The sequence below is a fragment of the Pteropus vampyrus genome, unplaced genomic scaffold (genome assembly GCF_000151845.1).
Source record: "Pteropus vampyrus isolate Shadow unplaced genomic scaffold, Pvam_2.0 Scaffold19, whole genome shotgun sequence".
NCBI lineage: Eukaryota > Metazoa > Chordata > Mammalia > Chiroptera > Pteropodidae > Pteropus > Pteropus vampyrus.
In genome coordinates, this window is record NW_011888800.1 from 1,690,925 (window position 1) to 1,706,369 (window position 15,445).

General features: G+C 38.1%; 1 pseudogene; it reads right to left on the bottom strand.

Annotated features, from left to right (window-relative positions):
• Window positions 1–9,350: 9,350 nt before the first annotated feature.
• On the bottom strand, window positions 9,351–9,469 carry LOC111736408 (annotated as a pseudogene).
• Between the last annotated feature and the right edge of the window lie 5,976 nt (window positions 9,470–15,445).

Genomic DNA, 15,445 nt, shown 5'->3' on the forward strand with positions numbered 1-15,445 from the left:
CACGTAGTAATTGTACATGTAGTGATGATGAATGTTTCACGAAGGTTTTGTTCCAACCACATATATGTGGAGGTGTGTTTTAGGTCACTATGGAAAATACATTTGTCACTATAGTTCGGGGTCCAAAAGGTTTAAAGTTTAAGAAACACTAGCTCTGGTACTTCCTGTCAGAACCAAAATCTTCTTGAGGCACAATTCTCTCCTCCCCCACTCTCAGCTACTTATAGAGCTTTCTATCCGAACACATGTGTTCCATGCTGGGTCCCAACACAACAGTGACATTTCACAGTTCTCTCGTCTCTCACTAGAAAACAGAGTTTCTCATTTTCCTGCAGAATTGTGAAATTATTTTGATCTGCCTTTCTGTAGCAAAAATGTGCCCAAAATAAGATTGCATAAGATCAATCACCACAGACCTTTCAAAGTCTCAAATTATAGCCAGAGAAGAGTTTGTAATATAAATCCAATGATATTTTATATGATTGAAAATAACAAAGCTTATTTTAACATTTGGCGTCCAAACAGAGGGTTACAGAGATCAAAATTTTGAGGGATGTAGGGCATCTGCTAGACAAGATTTCAGATTAACCACTAGTAACTGTTTTAGTAGAAGTATGTCCCAGGCAATATTTGGAATAATAAAAAATTATGAATTGTTTATCTAAAATTAAAATTTAACTGGGCATTGTGAATTTTGATTTGCTAAATCTGGAAACACTAACAGGGTAGGTAGCTTATACATTTGGGGGATGAGTAGGTATCCTCTTTAAGTAAAAGAATACCAAAATAGCTTTCTTTGAAAAATTTACAAAAATATAAGATATTGTAAACACACATTGGGGACCCTCCCCAGAACCTTAGAAGAAGCTGTGAGGTGTGAAAATCAAGGACTAGACACTTCAGCTGCATGAGCTTAAAGGTGAATTTCCCTCTGTGTCATCTCAACGTAAGGGGGAAATCTGTATGTCAGCACTAAGGTATGGTAAACAGGGATAGATTTCTATTCATTTTGGGGAGGAGGACTTTAATGGCTGCAGGAGCATCAGATAGTGGAGGAAAAATAGATAGTCCTTGGGGTCATCCCTTCCTTCATCAACTGATAGAGGAAGGGAGGGAAGAAAAAGGAAAGAAGGGAGGGAGGAAAGGAGGAAGAGAAGGAGGGAGGGAGGGAGGAAGGAAAGAAGAAAGACAGTATCGAAAGCTTTGAGAGATTAACTTTTTGGACTCTCAACTTCTCTATCACCTTTTCTAAAATATTCTGCCAGAGAATTTCTCTGTTGTTCAGATTCTCCTTTCCCATCTCCACTTTCACAACCACCTTCTCCCACTTTAAAAAAGAAAGACACAGGCTAACCAACCCCAATCCTTCTCTAATCTTTCTACCAAGATCCATTGCTCTGGAAGTAAAAACAAGGGGTCAAATCAAAAACACATCACTCTAGAGGGAGAGTCCCCTGAAAGAAAACCACAGAAGGTTAGATAAGAAATATTGGAGAGCAGTGGCTTTATGTCATCCCGGTGACACAGTCTATTCTCTCTTAATCTCTCTCTTTCTCTTTCTCACAGTTAGAGTTCAGAAGGGAGAAGATTGTCAAGGGAGAATGCATATTAAAAAACTGATTTGCTGAATGCAGTTAGCATTAATGTAATGGCTAGGCGGAGAGCCAGAGGAGAGAAAGAGCAATTAGGGGGATCATCGTATAAACTATAAATGTCTAATCATGTACTGCATACTTGAAAGTAATAAAATAAAATAAAACTTATTTGAAATTTTAAAATTACTTATTTTCTGACAGAAAAAATTCCTGATTTCCTTATTAGTTTGACAATAAGGATTGCCTTTCCAATTAGATTATATGGTAGATATTTCCAATACATTGAATGCACTATATCTGTAACTTTGAAGTTTTGTTTCAGTGATCTTGAATGCACATGTACAACATGCTGTATGTCAGAAACTATACCCTTTGAAACTATAAAAAATTTATGATAAAAATTTCAAATTAAAAATACATTGGGGTATATAATTTTTCATAGTTCTGTAGAAAGAAAACATTTCGAACACACTGCTACAGCTTTGTTGCTCTTTAGTGATACTTCCTTTATTTCAAGGCTGCCTTGATTGCTCATTCAACTATCTGTGAAGGCAACTAGGGAGAATCTTCTCAGATGAGGCTGAAACTAATCGCATGTCTGAGGACTGCTGAGCTTATAAATGTGGACAAGACTATTCTGACCTATAATGTCATGAAGCATCTCAACTGTTATGATACAAAGCATCTCCATCTGTCTTTTGATATTTAGAAGCAGTTCATGGAAGCAAAAGGATGCCAGTAATAGCCTTTCTCTCTCTAGGCGTAATGCCACTTAGTTGTGGATGCCAGCCGTGGTTCTATGTTTATGCTTTGGTCCTTTTTATTTCTCCTCATTGTGCAGTAGAGGGGTGTAGAATAAAGATGTTCTGTAACAGCCAACAATTGTTTTGTTGAAGGCTGCTAGCTCCTTGCCTGGTTGGCCTTACATCTAAAGCATCCCTTTTCTGACCTGAAGGCTGGGATTCCACCAAGAAAACAAGCTATAGTCATATTAGGCAGGGCACATTTTATTTCTTGTACCACTGTACCTCTACAGCATGTCACTGAACAATGAAACCTGAAAAAACATGTGAGATATATTTCAAGTGATTGAAATCAGCCTAGTTTCTGAGATTCAAATATCAAGAGGTTAAGAAACTAGTGAAACAGAGGACTTTGTGCCCCACTGTGCCCAGATAATCACTAGGTTTTCAGGAAGTTTCTTTGAGTACTTATTTTCCTGGCTTTGCCTGACCTTTGCAGACTTGTAAGGACACCAAACGTGCCTTAAAAAAATCAATATCATTAATGGTCAAGCTTAAAGTAAGACTATCCCAACATTGGCTAATACTACCCAAATGCAACTTTTGAAATTTCTCATCATTCAATATGTTTCTCCATTAGGATTCAGTTTTAATGAATTACTGAGAGAGGAGAGAAATCCTGGTATAATGGAAAAAATGGGAGATTTGGCATTAGACAGACTGGTTAAAGTCTTGGTTATTAAATCTCTTTAGGTTTTAGTTTCCTTGTCTGACAAAAGAAAATGATTATCACTATCTATGTAGTTGCTCTGGGGATTAGAAAAGAAATAGGTAGGTATATGGCCTAGTGCCTGACACATAGCAGAGGATCAGTAAATAATTGCCATTGCCCTCGTATTAACAATAGCTATAACAACCATAGATGAGGTGTCAAGATTTGTTTAACCACACTGAGAACCTAAAGGAGAAGCACTGTTGAGATAAGCAATAAAGAAATATGAGATTATGGAGAAAACCACACTGACTGGGTTTCCTTCATTCTCTCATTTCAACATATATCACATTTACTAAGAAGAGAAACCATCACTTAGGAATAAAGCCTAGAGGGCAACTTAACTTCCCCAAGGAGGGCACATCTCCAAATTATGTCTGGCTTGAAAAGAGAGTCACATTTTAACATTCATTCCCAAGGGGCAAAACTCTTCTTTCCTTCCACCACTGGGTAACATGAAGTATAGAACAGAAGGGGAATGCTAATCTGTTCTTCAGGGAAAAGCAAGTTGAAAAGGATGCAGAAACATTCAATGAATGAAGTACTTCATTTCCCTTGGTATAAACTCAGAGCTGAGTACCATTGAGCACCCACCTCTCAGTAAGTGTCAAAATGCCAAGTCCAGGAGAATTCATCACAGAGAGAATAATGTGATTATGGTAAATCTCTTTATCACTGTGACTAATTATTACCAGGAACTTGATTCAAACTACAGACTCAATAGGGAAATAAACTTCACTGATTTGCTGAAACCTCCAGCAAACTAAACCAAAGCAAAGGTGTTCATTTAAACCCTTACCCATACAAAAATAAACTTAGTAAAACGTTTTGAATCTATTTTTAACATAATGAGGAAATCTAAAATCAGATTAATATGTTTTCTAAAATTTTTCAGGAGAAATTGTTTCTTATAACTGTAATAAAGTATTTGTAGGTCTCAGGAAAAACACACCTATCCCTCCCTTAAAAAAAAAAAATGACTTAGATTTATAAATTGGTGAAGTAATGAGGCAGGTCTGAGACATAGACCCTTATGTTTCATTACAGCAAGTGTCCCCAGCTCCCAGGACGCAGCCCAATACCGGTCTGTGGCCTATTAGGCACTGGGCCGCACGGCAGGAGGTGAGAAGCAGGTGAGCAAGCCAAGCTTTATCTGTATTTGCAGCTGCTCCCCAGTGCTAGCATCGCCACCTCAGCTCCACCTCAGATCATCAAGTGTTAGATTCTCATAGGAGCACTGATTCCTGGGGCCAGCTCCACCTCAGATCATCAAGCGTTAGATTCTCATAGGAGCACTGATTCCTGGTTGGAGATCGCTGCATTACAGGATGGGGAGGCTCAGGCAAGAAGGTAGGTGGGAATAGTGGAGAGGATTACAGGTGAAGACAATGAGGAGAGATCTGTCTGAGAGGCAGGGGAACAAAATGGCTAATAAGAGCCTGGGTTTGAATCCCAGCTCTACTGTTGTCCAACTGAGATATTTAAAACATTATAAAACCTTTCTATCTTGGTTTCCTTATGTGTAAAATGAGATAATAATAGTTCCTACTTCAGAGACTTATTATTAGGATTAAATAAATTAATATTTGTAAAGTGCTGGTACATAGAAAAATGTGTATGTGTTAAAAAATAAAAAGCCAGAACTCTTAGGTTGCATGCAACAGATACCTATCCTTGTTAATTTAAGCATTTAAATTGTTAAATTGTTAAATGTTAATTTAAGACTTTATAAAGAGGATATTGGCTAGCTCATAGAATGTTTAGGAGGAATAGTTAGGCAGGTCACAGAGTGGGTCTCATGAAGACAGCACAGTCATGAATGGCAAAAACACCACAGACACTGGAGTTTGTCAATGCCACAATGTTGGACCAGGATGCTGGCACTGGAAGCTGGAAGTAACTACCTCCATTCTCCCCAGCAGAAATTCCATAACATCCCTTCTTCCTTGGGCCTCCAGCCTTTGATTCCATATCTAGGGTGAGTAGAAGCTCATGTCTGGAGTGGGGTAGGTTAGGGCTCATGTCATAACTGCAAGGGAGCTCCTATCGTAACAGATAAGCTTTGCGTCACAAATTTGGGGATTTGCTAATTTTAGAGATAAAATTCAGATACTGGGAAGTCAAAAAAAGAATGCTAAATGGCCAGAGAACACCAAGAAAAAAAGGATTATATTAAACGAAAAAACCAACAAATCCACATCCAAGGGTGAATAAATTATAGGCTCTCTGCAATACTTACAGATCAAATCTGGTTGAGAAGTTGTTATATGGACATTAAAAATGGAGAGAAGAGAAAATTATTTAGAATTCCCGAAGGGACTCAGGAACAGTGCAGAGGAAATGCCGTGTTTTCAAACATAAGTTTGCCTTTGTGAATTTCTCCCTCTCGGGTATGTTTCTATATTCCTATATCCCAAGCCTTTCTTCTACCGAAACCCTCCTCCCTTTTTCTCATCTCAAGGACTATTCTGCATCCTATCTTTGCTCTTAATCAACTACTGATTAGTTTTCTTACAAAGGTGTTCACCAAAACTGGAGGTGGCAGCTGATAAACCATCAATGTGTGAAGTTTCCCAAGGATCATTTGCATTTCAAGAGAAAAACAAAGCCTTCAAGCTCTGGAGGAGTGATAAAAGGTGGGAAAAGTATGTTGTGGCAGAGAGCTCTTCCCAGCACTCTGTAAAATCACTCTAGTTAGAGCAACTGCCTGCAATGCTAACCCATCTCTGCTAAGGGTCCTTCTTCATGCCGAGTGGCCATGAATGAACCAGACATGTCTACAGATGCAAGCCTCTGAGAGTCACCCACTGAGAACATGCCCATCACATGCACCCACCCCTTTTCTTTCAATCACTGTTCACACCATTCACCTTTTGCCCTATGAAGATACAGCCTTCCTTAAAACCCAGTTCACCCATTTTTCTTCTCTCATAGATTAAAAATAGCACTCTCTTCAATGACCTCAATAATTTAGAACCCATGAATAAGTCATTTGCCCAAGAGGCTACACTGGGGCTTCTATTTTTACTTATAGTCTCTCACCAAGCAAAGTGACCTCTCTCAAGGAGCCAACTTTGATACTCAATGATCTTCTGGCTTCTCAGGGAATAACCTAGGCAAAGCTTGCAATGCAGAGTCTTTTATCAAGGGCAAGGGTGGACCAATAGGTGTCAGTGACATCAGAATATCAGTAACCAAACATGAATTTAGGCATATATGCCTTGTTCAGAATTCCTGGAGCTGCTAGAGCATGCCCCAGGAGGACCTCTTTCTATAAATTAGAGCAGGCAAATTCTGCCTATACTGGCCCTTTCTGGGTACACTTCTTCCCTAAGCACCATTTTCTAAACATTGAACTCCAACAGAAGAGCAATACAATACAGCTCGGTTCCATAAATCCATGGGCTGCCCCGGCCTCCCAACCACATGCCTATTTCACCTGTCTTCAGTGCACATTCCCTTGTCCCATCTCATCTATGGACTACTTTTAAGAAGGTTAAGTGTTTATGCTGGGCCAGCCTTATGGTCACTGAGAGTCTTTCACCTTAGGCCTTTTGGCCATCATTTTATAAAAATGTTTGATTTTTAACCCCTGCATACTCTCACAACCAGAAATTGTCCCCTATCCTCAAGCCACCCATAAGTTTCCCAGCACCCTCAGTCCAACCTCTGAGGGACCTATTCTTCCTTTTTTTATGGTCACATCTATAATCTTCAGTACTGTTGGTACAACACTGAGCTCTCAGTGTGAAGCTACATCAAACTCTTTCATATGACCTCATGTCTCCTGATTCACAAAATCATTAATTCATTCTTATCCTCTCCCCCCTGGAAAAACCCTATTCCTCTTTCTGAGCCTTATTCCCTGCCCCTGCAAAGAGGACAATATATATACTTGAGAAAGTGAAAAATTCCTGCTATTCTCATTTTAACTCTTCTAGTTTCCCTTTTACAAAACGAGTAGTTTTCCTGGTCTCACATTTAATGAAAAGTTACCCTGTGATAGATGCAGTGCTTACTACTTTATGAAGCAACTCATTTACTTTAAAAATCCTCCCATGTGCTATTGTTTTCCTCATTTTACATATGAGAAAACTAAGGCACAGTAACTGGTTCATGATCACAGGAGCAGAGACAGGATTTTAACCTAGGAAACCTCACTCTAGAAACTATTCATCACTAAACTCTACAGGACTTAAGATCACACCCTCTTGTTCCCCTTAGCCTTCAAGAACCCTGCAAATAAGTGTCCACGATCTCCAATGGCTCCGGTATGTCCTCTTTGTCCTCCCTAGAAGACAAGATGATGTCCATTTAGTGGGCATTCCTTACTCTTTATCTGTCTTCTCTTTCTGCCAATTTAAGAGAATGAACTAGTCGGGGTAAATGACCTTATCAGAGAGCTCCCTGCTCTAAATTTTTAAATTGCTGATGGAGGCCTCATTGAGCTAAGGCACCCTCCATGGTCCATTCTAACCACTTGAAACAATTGTACATTTTCATAATTACAATAAATTATAATTTTTAAAAAATCAGCCAGCAAATTGCTTTTCCTAGATCTTTGAAAAGTGAAACTGAAGTTTTCAGGGCGAGTTTTTTGGAAGATATAGTTAGCCTTTAGTTCTGACTCATGATGTATTTTGAACAGGTATAATATACATTAAAAAAAAAAACAACCCAGTTGGGGTTTCTGGTAGCTCATTAATTCATCTACAAATATTTATAAAATGTAAATTTCTGTTATAAGCTAGGTACTGGATTAGATAACCTTAAAGATCCATTTCAATATCGAAAATGCAAGAGAAAATTGAAGTGAACCTAGAAGAATTCAGTGGATTTTGTAGAGAAGAGACAAGAGGGGACAGTTTTTCATGTCATTTTCGTGAAGAATAGAAGTAGGAATAATTGTGGCTTATGCTGGAGTGGGTGAGTAGAGCTCTCTGGTAGAGCAAAAGGAACAGTCCAGAAAATCATGAGAAACATGGTTGAACGAGAAGACTGGACCAGGATATTGAATGCCTTAAAATTCAGGCAGAGAAATTTCAAGTTGGTGCTATAGGCAAGAGAAAGCTACTGTCATGATCCTGAATTAGGAAACACTAAGAAGAATGTAGTTTCTTTAGGATAAAAACCAGTGGGCATCACTAGTGAAAGTGAAACTTCCTTCTCATTATACAGACAATTTAATGAAAATGAACATTTCCAATTAGAGTAGGAATTTTACATCTCTGTGGCCTAGATGCGCAGCGCAGAAATGGGAACGGAAGGTGATTCTCTCCCCTTCACAGTTCTCATTTTCTCTGTAACCCTCATCTCTCAGATCACGATGATGTGGTTTGCTAGATGTTCCAAGGGCTGCTAATGAGATTCAGCTATAATCTATTCACTTCATAGCCTTTGCTAGAAACCAGACGACCTCTTCACCTGCTGCATTTCCTGGGTGCTTGTGGGGGATGGCAAAGTGTGGTCATAGAGGAAGGCAGTCCTCACTCCTCATTAGGCCTTCAGGGAATGGAGGGGACATGGGTCTTTCACTGCCACAAAGTCAGAATGAACAAAGAAAAACCATGCAGGAAAGGAAATGGGAATACTTGAATTCAGAAATAGTTTGGAAACAAAGAAGAGAAAATCAAGGAGAGACTTAATTACATAAAGGTCACCTAACTAAAAGAAGAGTAACAAGCATTTCTGTTTAAAATCACAGAAAATAGAGCAAGAAAGAAGCCAGCTTAGAGGGCAGCAGAACTATAATATTATCTTCACAGGAGAGCTTGCTTCTTAGCAAGAGTTGTTGTTAACAGGCCTGGTCACCCAAGCAGAATACGAATCTGGCTCTTTAGGTCTTTAAAAATAACTCCAATTTGTATATATGCCTGGGAGTAGGCTATGTAATCACAGAAAGTTGCACTAGTTAGCCTTTCCAAGTCCTTTCTAATCAAGTGTTATGTCTCTTTCTGGTTGAATTAAATTAATTTAGTCCAAATTTATTGAGACTAATTAAGATCTGGGGTAGATTTTGTATGCACTCTTACCCCTGTGTCTTCACTTTCTCATTCCCTATGTTTGAGATTCTCCCAGACCCATCTATCTCCTTTTCAAAAGTCCATACTTGACTGCTCCAGGTCTCAAGAAACCAGCCATGCTTCTACGTTCTGCAATATGTGCAGTCTTTACCGGACATTTAAGCAATCTGAACATAAACTATTTTATATTCTTTTTTTTTTTTTTAAAAAAAAGAAACACCTACAGCACCTAGTATTCCAAGGTAGTCTCCCATCCAAGTCCTAACCAGACCCAGCCCTGCTTGGCTTCCAAGATCAGATGAGATCGGACATGTTCAGGGTGGCATGGTCATAGACACTATTTTATATTCTTTATTATTGATCAAGTGTTAGTTTTTATCTCAATTCATTGCCAATTCAATAAGGCAGAGGAAATATTCTATACTTTGCCATTTTCTGCTAGAGTTCTGTGCAGGATGCTGCAGTTTGATAAATTTTCATTGATTGACAGCAAAAGAAATATCAAATAAATTGTATATATGTAATTTAATGTTTACTGAGCATCTACCATGTGTGAGGTATTTTTAAATCTTTATTTGGCTATTTTCTCAAGTACCAGCACTTTTAGAAAACAACCTATAGTGTAAATTAAGATTCTTTTAGTGAAGTGTTTTGTCACAGGCAAGAAGTTGTTTACTTGGGACACGATCATAGTATACGAACTCCTAGTAAACATAATTTAGAAACTATATTCCTGAATGTGGAAAGGTAGAGATGGAGAAGAAATTTTATTTGAAATTTGAGCAGATAAAATTTTGATTGAAAAAAGATAATATCAGAGATTATTGATTATAGAGAAGATATTAAAATCACAGTCTCTGTCTTGACATTTGCAGTTAGGTAAATAGAAGGAAGGAACTGGTGGAACTCCAGAGTATGATAAGAATGTTGGTTTAGGTCTAGAAATCAAATGTGTACAGTGCTGGGTTGCTTTGTGGTCTGGGAAAATCAACCAAGAGACTTTTGATGCAAAATTGGTCTGGAGTACTAGGAACCTATGAACAAATTCTCAGGAATGGTCTGTTTTTAGAGTGAAGAAAAAAAAAAACAACCCACTGTGGAATAGAGACTATAATCAACTTAAAGCCCTAATGGATTGAAGTTAATGACTAGTAGAAAAGTATGTCTTGATTTCTTTAAACCTTTTTCCTTACGTATCATCCTTGAAAATGGAACATCTTTAGATTTGCCTTAATTAATGTTAAGAAAAATAATGACCATTGAGTAGAAGACCAAGGCAGTCTCTCCATTAAACTGGTTGATGATGTAACAAAGTTAGGAAATCTGGGTAATAAGATTATGACTCCATAACCAAGATATAATCAGTGTTTTATAATTGAGGATCTGGTAAATTACCTTAATCACAGACAAAGTGTCTCAGAAGGGCTAACCTTACAGTGATAAAGCTGTAAAATGTTCTAATGTCACATCATAAGTGGAGTACAATTTCATGATGAATTAGACTACAATCAAATACCCAACAATGTCAGAAAACACTTTAGCCTTCAATTATTCAGAGGCCCTTAAGAATTCAACAGCACCCTTCACTTTGAACCATGAAAACCTGGACATTTGAATTCTCTGGTTATTTGGACATAATTATAGTCTTATCATAGACTGCAAAGTGAATAAGAGGTAGAATTTATATATGGCATATTTTCCTTATTTTTCAGAAATTAAGAATAATTGAGCTATCCTTGAAATTCTTTGTACTTTTACATGGTTGTTATTAATGATAACTGAAATAATATTTGACTCTTGACCAGTCATTTTAACAGCACTGCCTGAACTCTTTCACATCTTGGCACAAACAGGAAATAATAATATGTAAATGATGCCTTGGAAAAATGGAGGGGCTGCTGGGGCTCTGGCTTCCCAGTGCCCCTTCATGCTGGCTCGACGGACAAAGGGACCTATATCTCTGCTTACCTAAAGCCCACTTGTGGCAGCCTGGTAGGGAAGCTCTGGAGATGGCCAGTGTCTGGCTACCTCACCTGTGGTCCTCTAACTATCATGAAAACGTGTTCTTGCAGCATTTTCATCCTCGCTGGACTTAGCAAGTAGGGTAAGTAGAAGAGAGATGAGCAGCTTCACAGAAAGGAGAAATTGGCTTGTGTTACCAAGTGGAGTGAGCAGAAACACTCGTTTGTAGGCAGCGGCAGCTGTTGTCCTCAGGGAATTTTGCTGACAGTATGAGAGTGGGGCATGATGTCACAGGAACCCTGGCTTGGCCAGAACAGCATGGTGTTCTGTTCATCCAGATTGAAAAGATTTTTATTCCTGCTGCTCTCCCATCCTCCCCTTCTCTCTGCCAGTCTGAGTGATAATTGTAAAGCCATGCCGTTCCTTTCAGAAGTAGGCCATGGGAGCTAGGGCTGGGTGTTTTCATTGCTGGCATGTTACAATTATCACCGAGGATGGCTCTGATGACAGCATAATACATGTGGTGTTTTGTGCTAAAAAAAATCAATGCCAGTGGCTTAAAGAGCAAAGCTGCCCAGTGATCTAAGCACAGTTTCAATATAACACTATGATCTGAATGGGCTCCAATTCATAGTCACCTTTCGTCACCCTCAAGATTATTTCCACAAAATAGTCTATAGATCTAGTCCTTGGGAAGCCATGAAAGAGAAATTCTTCTCTATTCAGGAACTCTTAAACTCTCAACAGAGAGTCAAGGGGATACTTTATATGGGGTCTGTGTCTGAGTTCAGAATTTAAAAATATTTGCACTTAAGAAGAAGATGATAGTCTCAGAACAGGACTTTAAAAAAGTCTAAATCCTAAGTCTACCTAAGTAGCGATGTGACATTGGGAATTTTAATTAACTTTTCTTACCCTCACTGTAAAATCAAAAAAGTATAGTGATATCCACTTCACAGACTTGCTAGGATTACATGACTAAATGTAAGTGAAATTTCATAAAGCCTGATCCAGTGAAAATGTTACATAAATAGTAGTTGTTGCTGATGCTGTATTTGTAGTTATTATTACATATATCATTTGTGTTTTTAGGAGAGGAACTCAGAAGAAGAAAATTATTATTCATGATTGCTAAATTCTTTTTAGTACTGACTGAACTGCATGACTACTATATAAATAATTAGAATCATGATACCAGTTGTCACTTCTTCAAAAATCTTAATATGTTATGTTAGTGAGAATCTCAAACAAATAATCTCAAACAAAAAGAAGGGAATTTGGGACATGTACCTCTGACCAGCGCATTCTATAAACTCAAAAATTTATTTAAAACACCAAATAATTTAAGTGTTCTTTTGCTAAATAATTTAAAAAATGAATATAATATATATTCATGTTGACATTTTTATACCAAAAGCTATAGTTTAATCTTTCATATTATTGAACCATCTAAAATAAGTTAACTTTTCACATTATATGACTTTTTATTTATTTAACCATGAATTGCCAACCTGAAAAGACTTTGCCTTATTCATTATTTAACATTAAGTAGCTACTTTTCACTTTGATGTAAGTTACTAATTTATAAACTGCTTTTACCTTAAGTCATCTGGTGACAAAGCACAGTTCCAGAAGTAGATTTTGAAGATAAGCAGCTTAAAGGAGGAGAATATTTAAGTCAGCTTGATGTTTACTCAATAATTCATCAAAAGGAAACAATGAAAAGGAAGTTACTGTTAGGCAGGAAAATATCTCCTTCACAGTCATATTCAGCTTTTAAGTTTTCATTAAGTAGCATGTTTTATGCAATTGCATTAAGAAATCATTATATTTCTGCAACTAAACTGACAATGAATAAAAACCTTGGTGTGCTGGCTATTTTAAAAGATACTCGAAATTCATTTGGAAATGACAGAACAACACTTCTTCTGTTATCAGATTTAGAGAACATCCCACCAAATTAGCATTTATTATAAAATGGGGCTTTCAGGAGTTTCCATTCTATTATTAATTATTCTTACCCTTCTTTTTAAAACATGGAACATCGAGGCAAAAAAGGGGAGACCTATATTGTCCAGTCTCATCATTGTACATACAGATAAATGGCAGTAAAGTCTAGTAGTTAAGAGCGAAGGCTGAGGAGTCAGCCTGTCTGAGTTCAAATCCTGACTCAGCCACTTTTCAGCTGTGTGACCTTGGACAAATGATTCATTTGTTTGTATTTTGGTTTTCTGAACTGTGAAATAAAAGTTGCAGACTAATGAAAGTATTTATAGTATTGGATAATTATGAGGAGTAAATGGGGCCATACAGAAATGTTAGATGTTACTACAAATGGGAGAACTGATGCTGTGAGGAGTCAGAGATTTATGTAAGTTTCCTCAGCTCGCAGGCCGTGGAGTCCAGTCTCCTTACTCCAGTCCAAGACACCATATCCTGCAAGTGAACAACAGCATGGTAGTGGATATAGATTCTTTCTGCCTAAACAGCACTCATTCATCCTTCTGGTATTAGCAACTTAATATTTCTTTTGGGAAGCCACCTGACCCCCATTCTTAGTCCATGTGCCTCACTTTATTTTGGGGAGCGGGGGTTGTCACTTAACTCAAGCATGGGCAATCAGAACATTCCATCACCCTGGTCACAAAGTTTGATTTGGGGTGGCGGGGCGTGGGGGGGGAGGGGCGTGTGACTCCAGGTTAATGAGATGCCATCCAGGACTTTTTGCTGGAACAACTGGGAGAGAGAAGCCCTTATTTAATAGATGTGAATATTAAGGTATAAGCTCAGAGCCCTGGTGTCCATCTTGTTTCTAAGAAGGTAAAGCCTGAGTGAAAAGGAAGCCAAAAGACGGAAAGATAGCTCATAAATGACAAGAGAAATATTCCAGGTGGTATCACTTGACACTAGGATCAAGTCACATCTGAAGATAGGGGAAATCTATCTTTGGGCATTTCATTTAGTCAGCCAATAAACTAGTTGCTATCACTACGTTGAAAAAGTTTTGATTTACACACTTAAAAAATATACCACCTAGTTCTAGACTCAGGAACAAATGTGAGTATCTTCTTGTATGAAAGTACTCTGAAATAGAAATCTTCCTGTTACAACACAGAGAGCAATTCAACAGTCCTCTCTACTCCATAATATTTTGTTATTGTCTTAATCAGGTCAGCAACGTTGGGTAGGCAGCAGAGGGCGGGCTCTGGAGTCAGAGCTCATTTGGAATTCTAGCCCTTCTTCTCGTTAGTTCCTTGTCTTCGGCTTGTTCTTAAACCTCCCCGAGCCTTAATTTCCTATCTGAATAAACTTAGTACAACAGTTCAATGAGATGATTCATGCAAAGTTCTATACACTAAGAACACAGTCATGGTAGTAATAAGAATGACCAATGTTTGTTGATGTGTACTAGACCGGGGATCCCCACCTCCCAGGCTGTGGTCCGTTAGGAACTGGGCTGCACAGCAGGAGGTGAGGGGCTGATAAGCGAGTGAAGCTTCAACTGTTTTTGCAGCCGCTCCCCAGCACTAGCATCACCACCTCAGCTCCACCTCATATCATCAGGCATTAGATTCTCATAGGAGAACCTGTCCCCAGGGCCAGAAAGATTAGGGACCACTGTACTAGACTCCGTAGAGCACTTTGCAGGTATTAACTCACTGACTCCTCAAAACAACCTTATGTGGTAAGGGCACCATTCCTCATTTTGCAATTGAGAAAACAGACACAGAGAGGCTAACTCATTTGCACTAATCTGGACAGCCAGTCAGGGTTGGAGCCAGAATTCTTATTTCAGAAGCCAAGCTCATTACTACTCTCCTAAATTGCTTCTCATTTTGTCCAATCATTATTAGCTACTGGTAACTGACTCCTAACATAAGTTCAAAAGTTGACCAAGATTCTGAAGTAGTGAATTTGAAGCAGTTTGGCCTACAGGTTTAAGGATAAATAGGACATAGCCCCTTCTCTAGAGTTTATAATATAGTCAGGAGTGGAGTTGGGTGAGAAGACACAAGTGCTATTTTGGAGAAGTTATGGTAAGCTCTCTGAGTGTTGATTTTCTCATCTATAAAATGGATTTACCTATGTCCCAGATTTTAGTAAGGATTAAAACACGTCATTAACAAAATCACCTAGCAAGCTGCCTTGGGATCATTACCAATTATCATTACCAATATCATCACCAACGATACCTATAAAAACAGATCATGGCTCAAAATTTACAAATACTCACAGAATTTAATTTTTTTTAATGATTTTTTTTTTTTTTTTTTTTTTAGTGAACAGATCTTCATGTTTAAACAAAAACTAAAAGAAAAAAAAAAGAAATGAAAAATCACAGCAAATGGA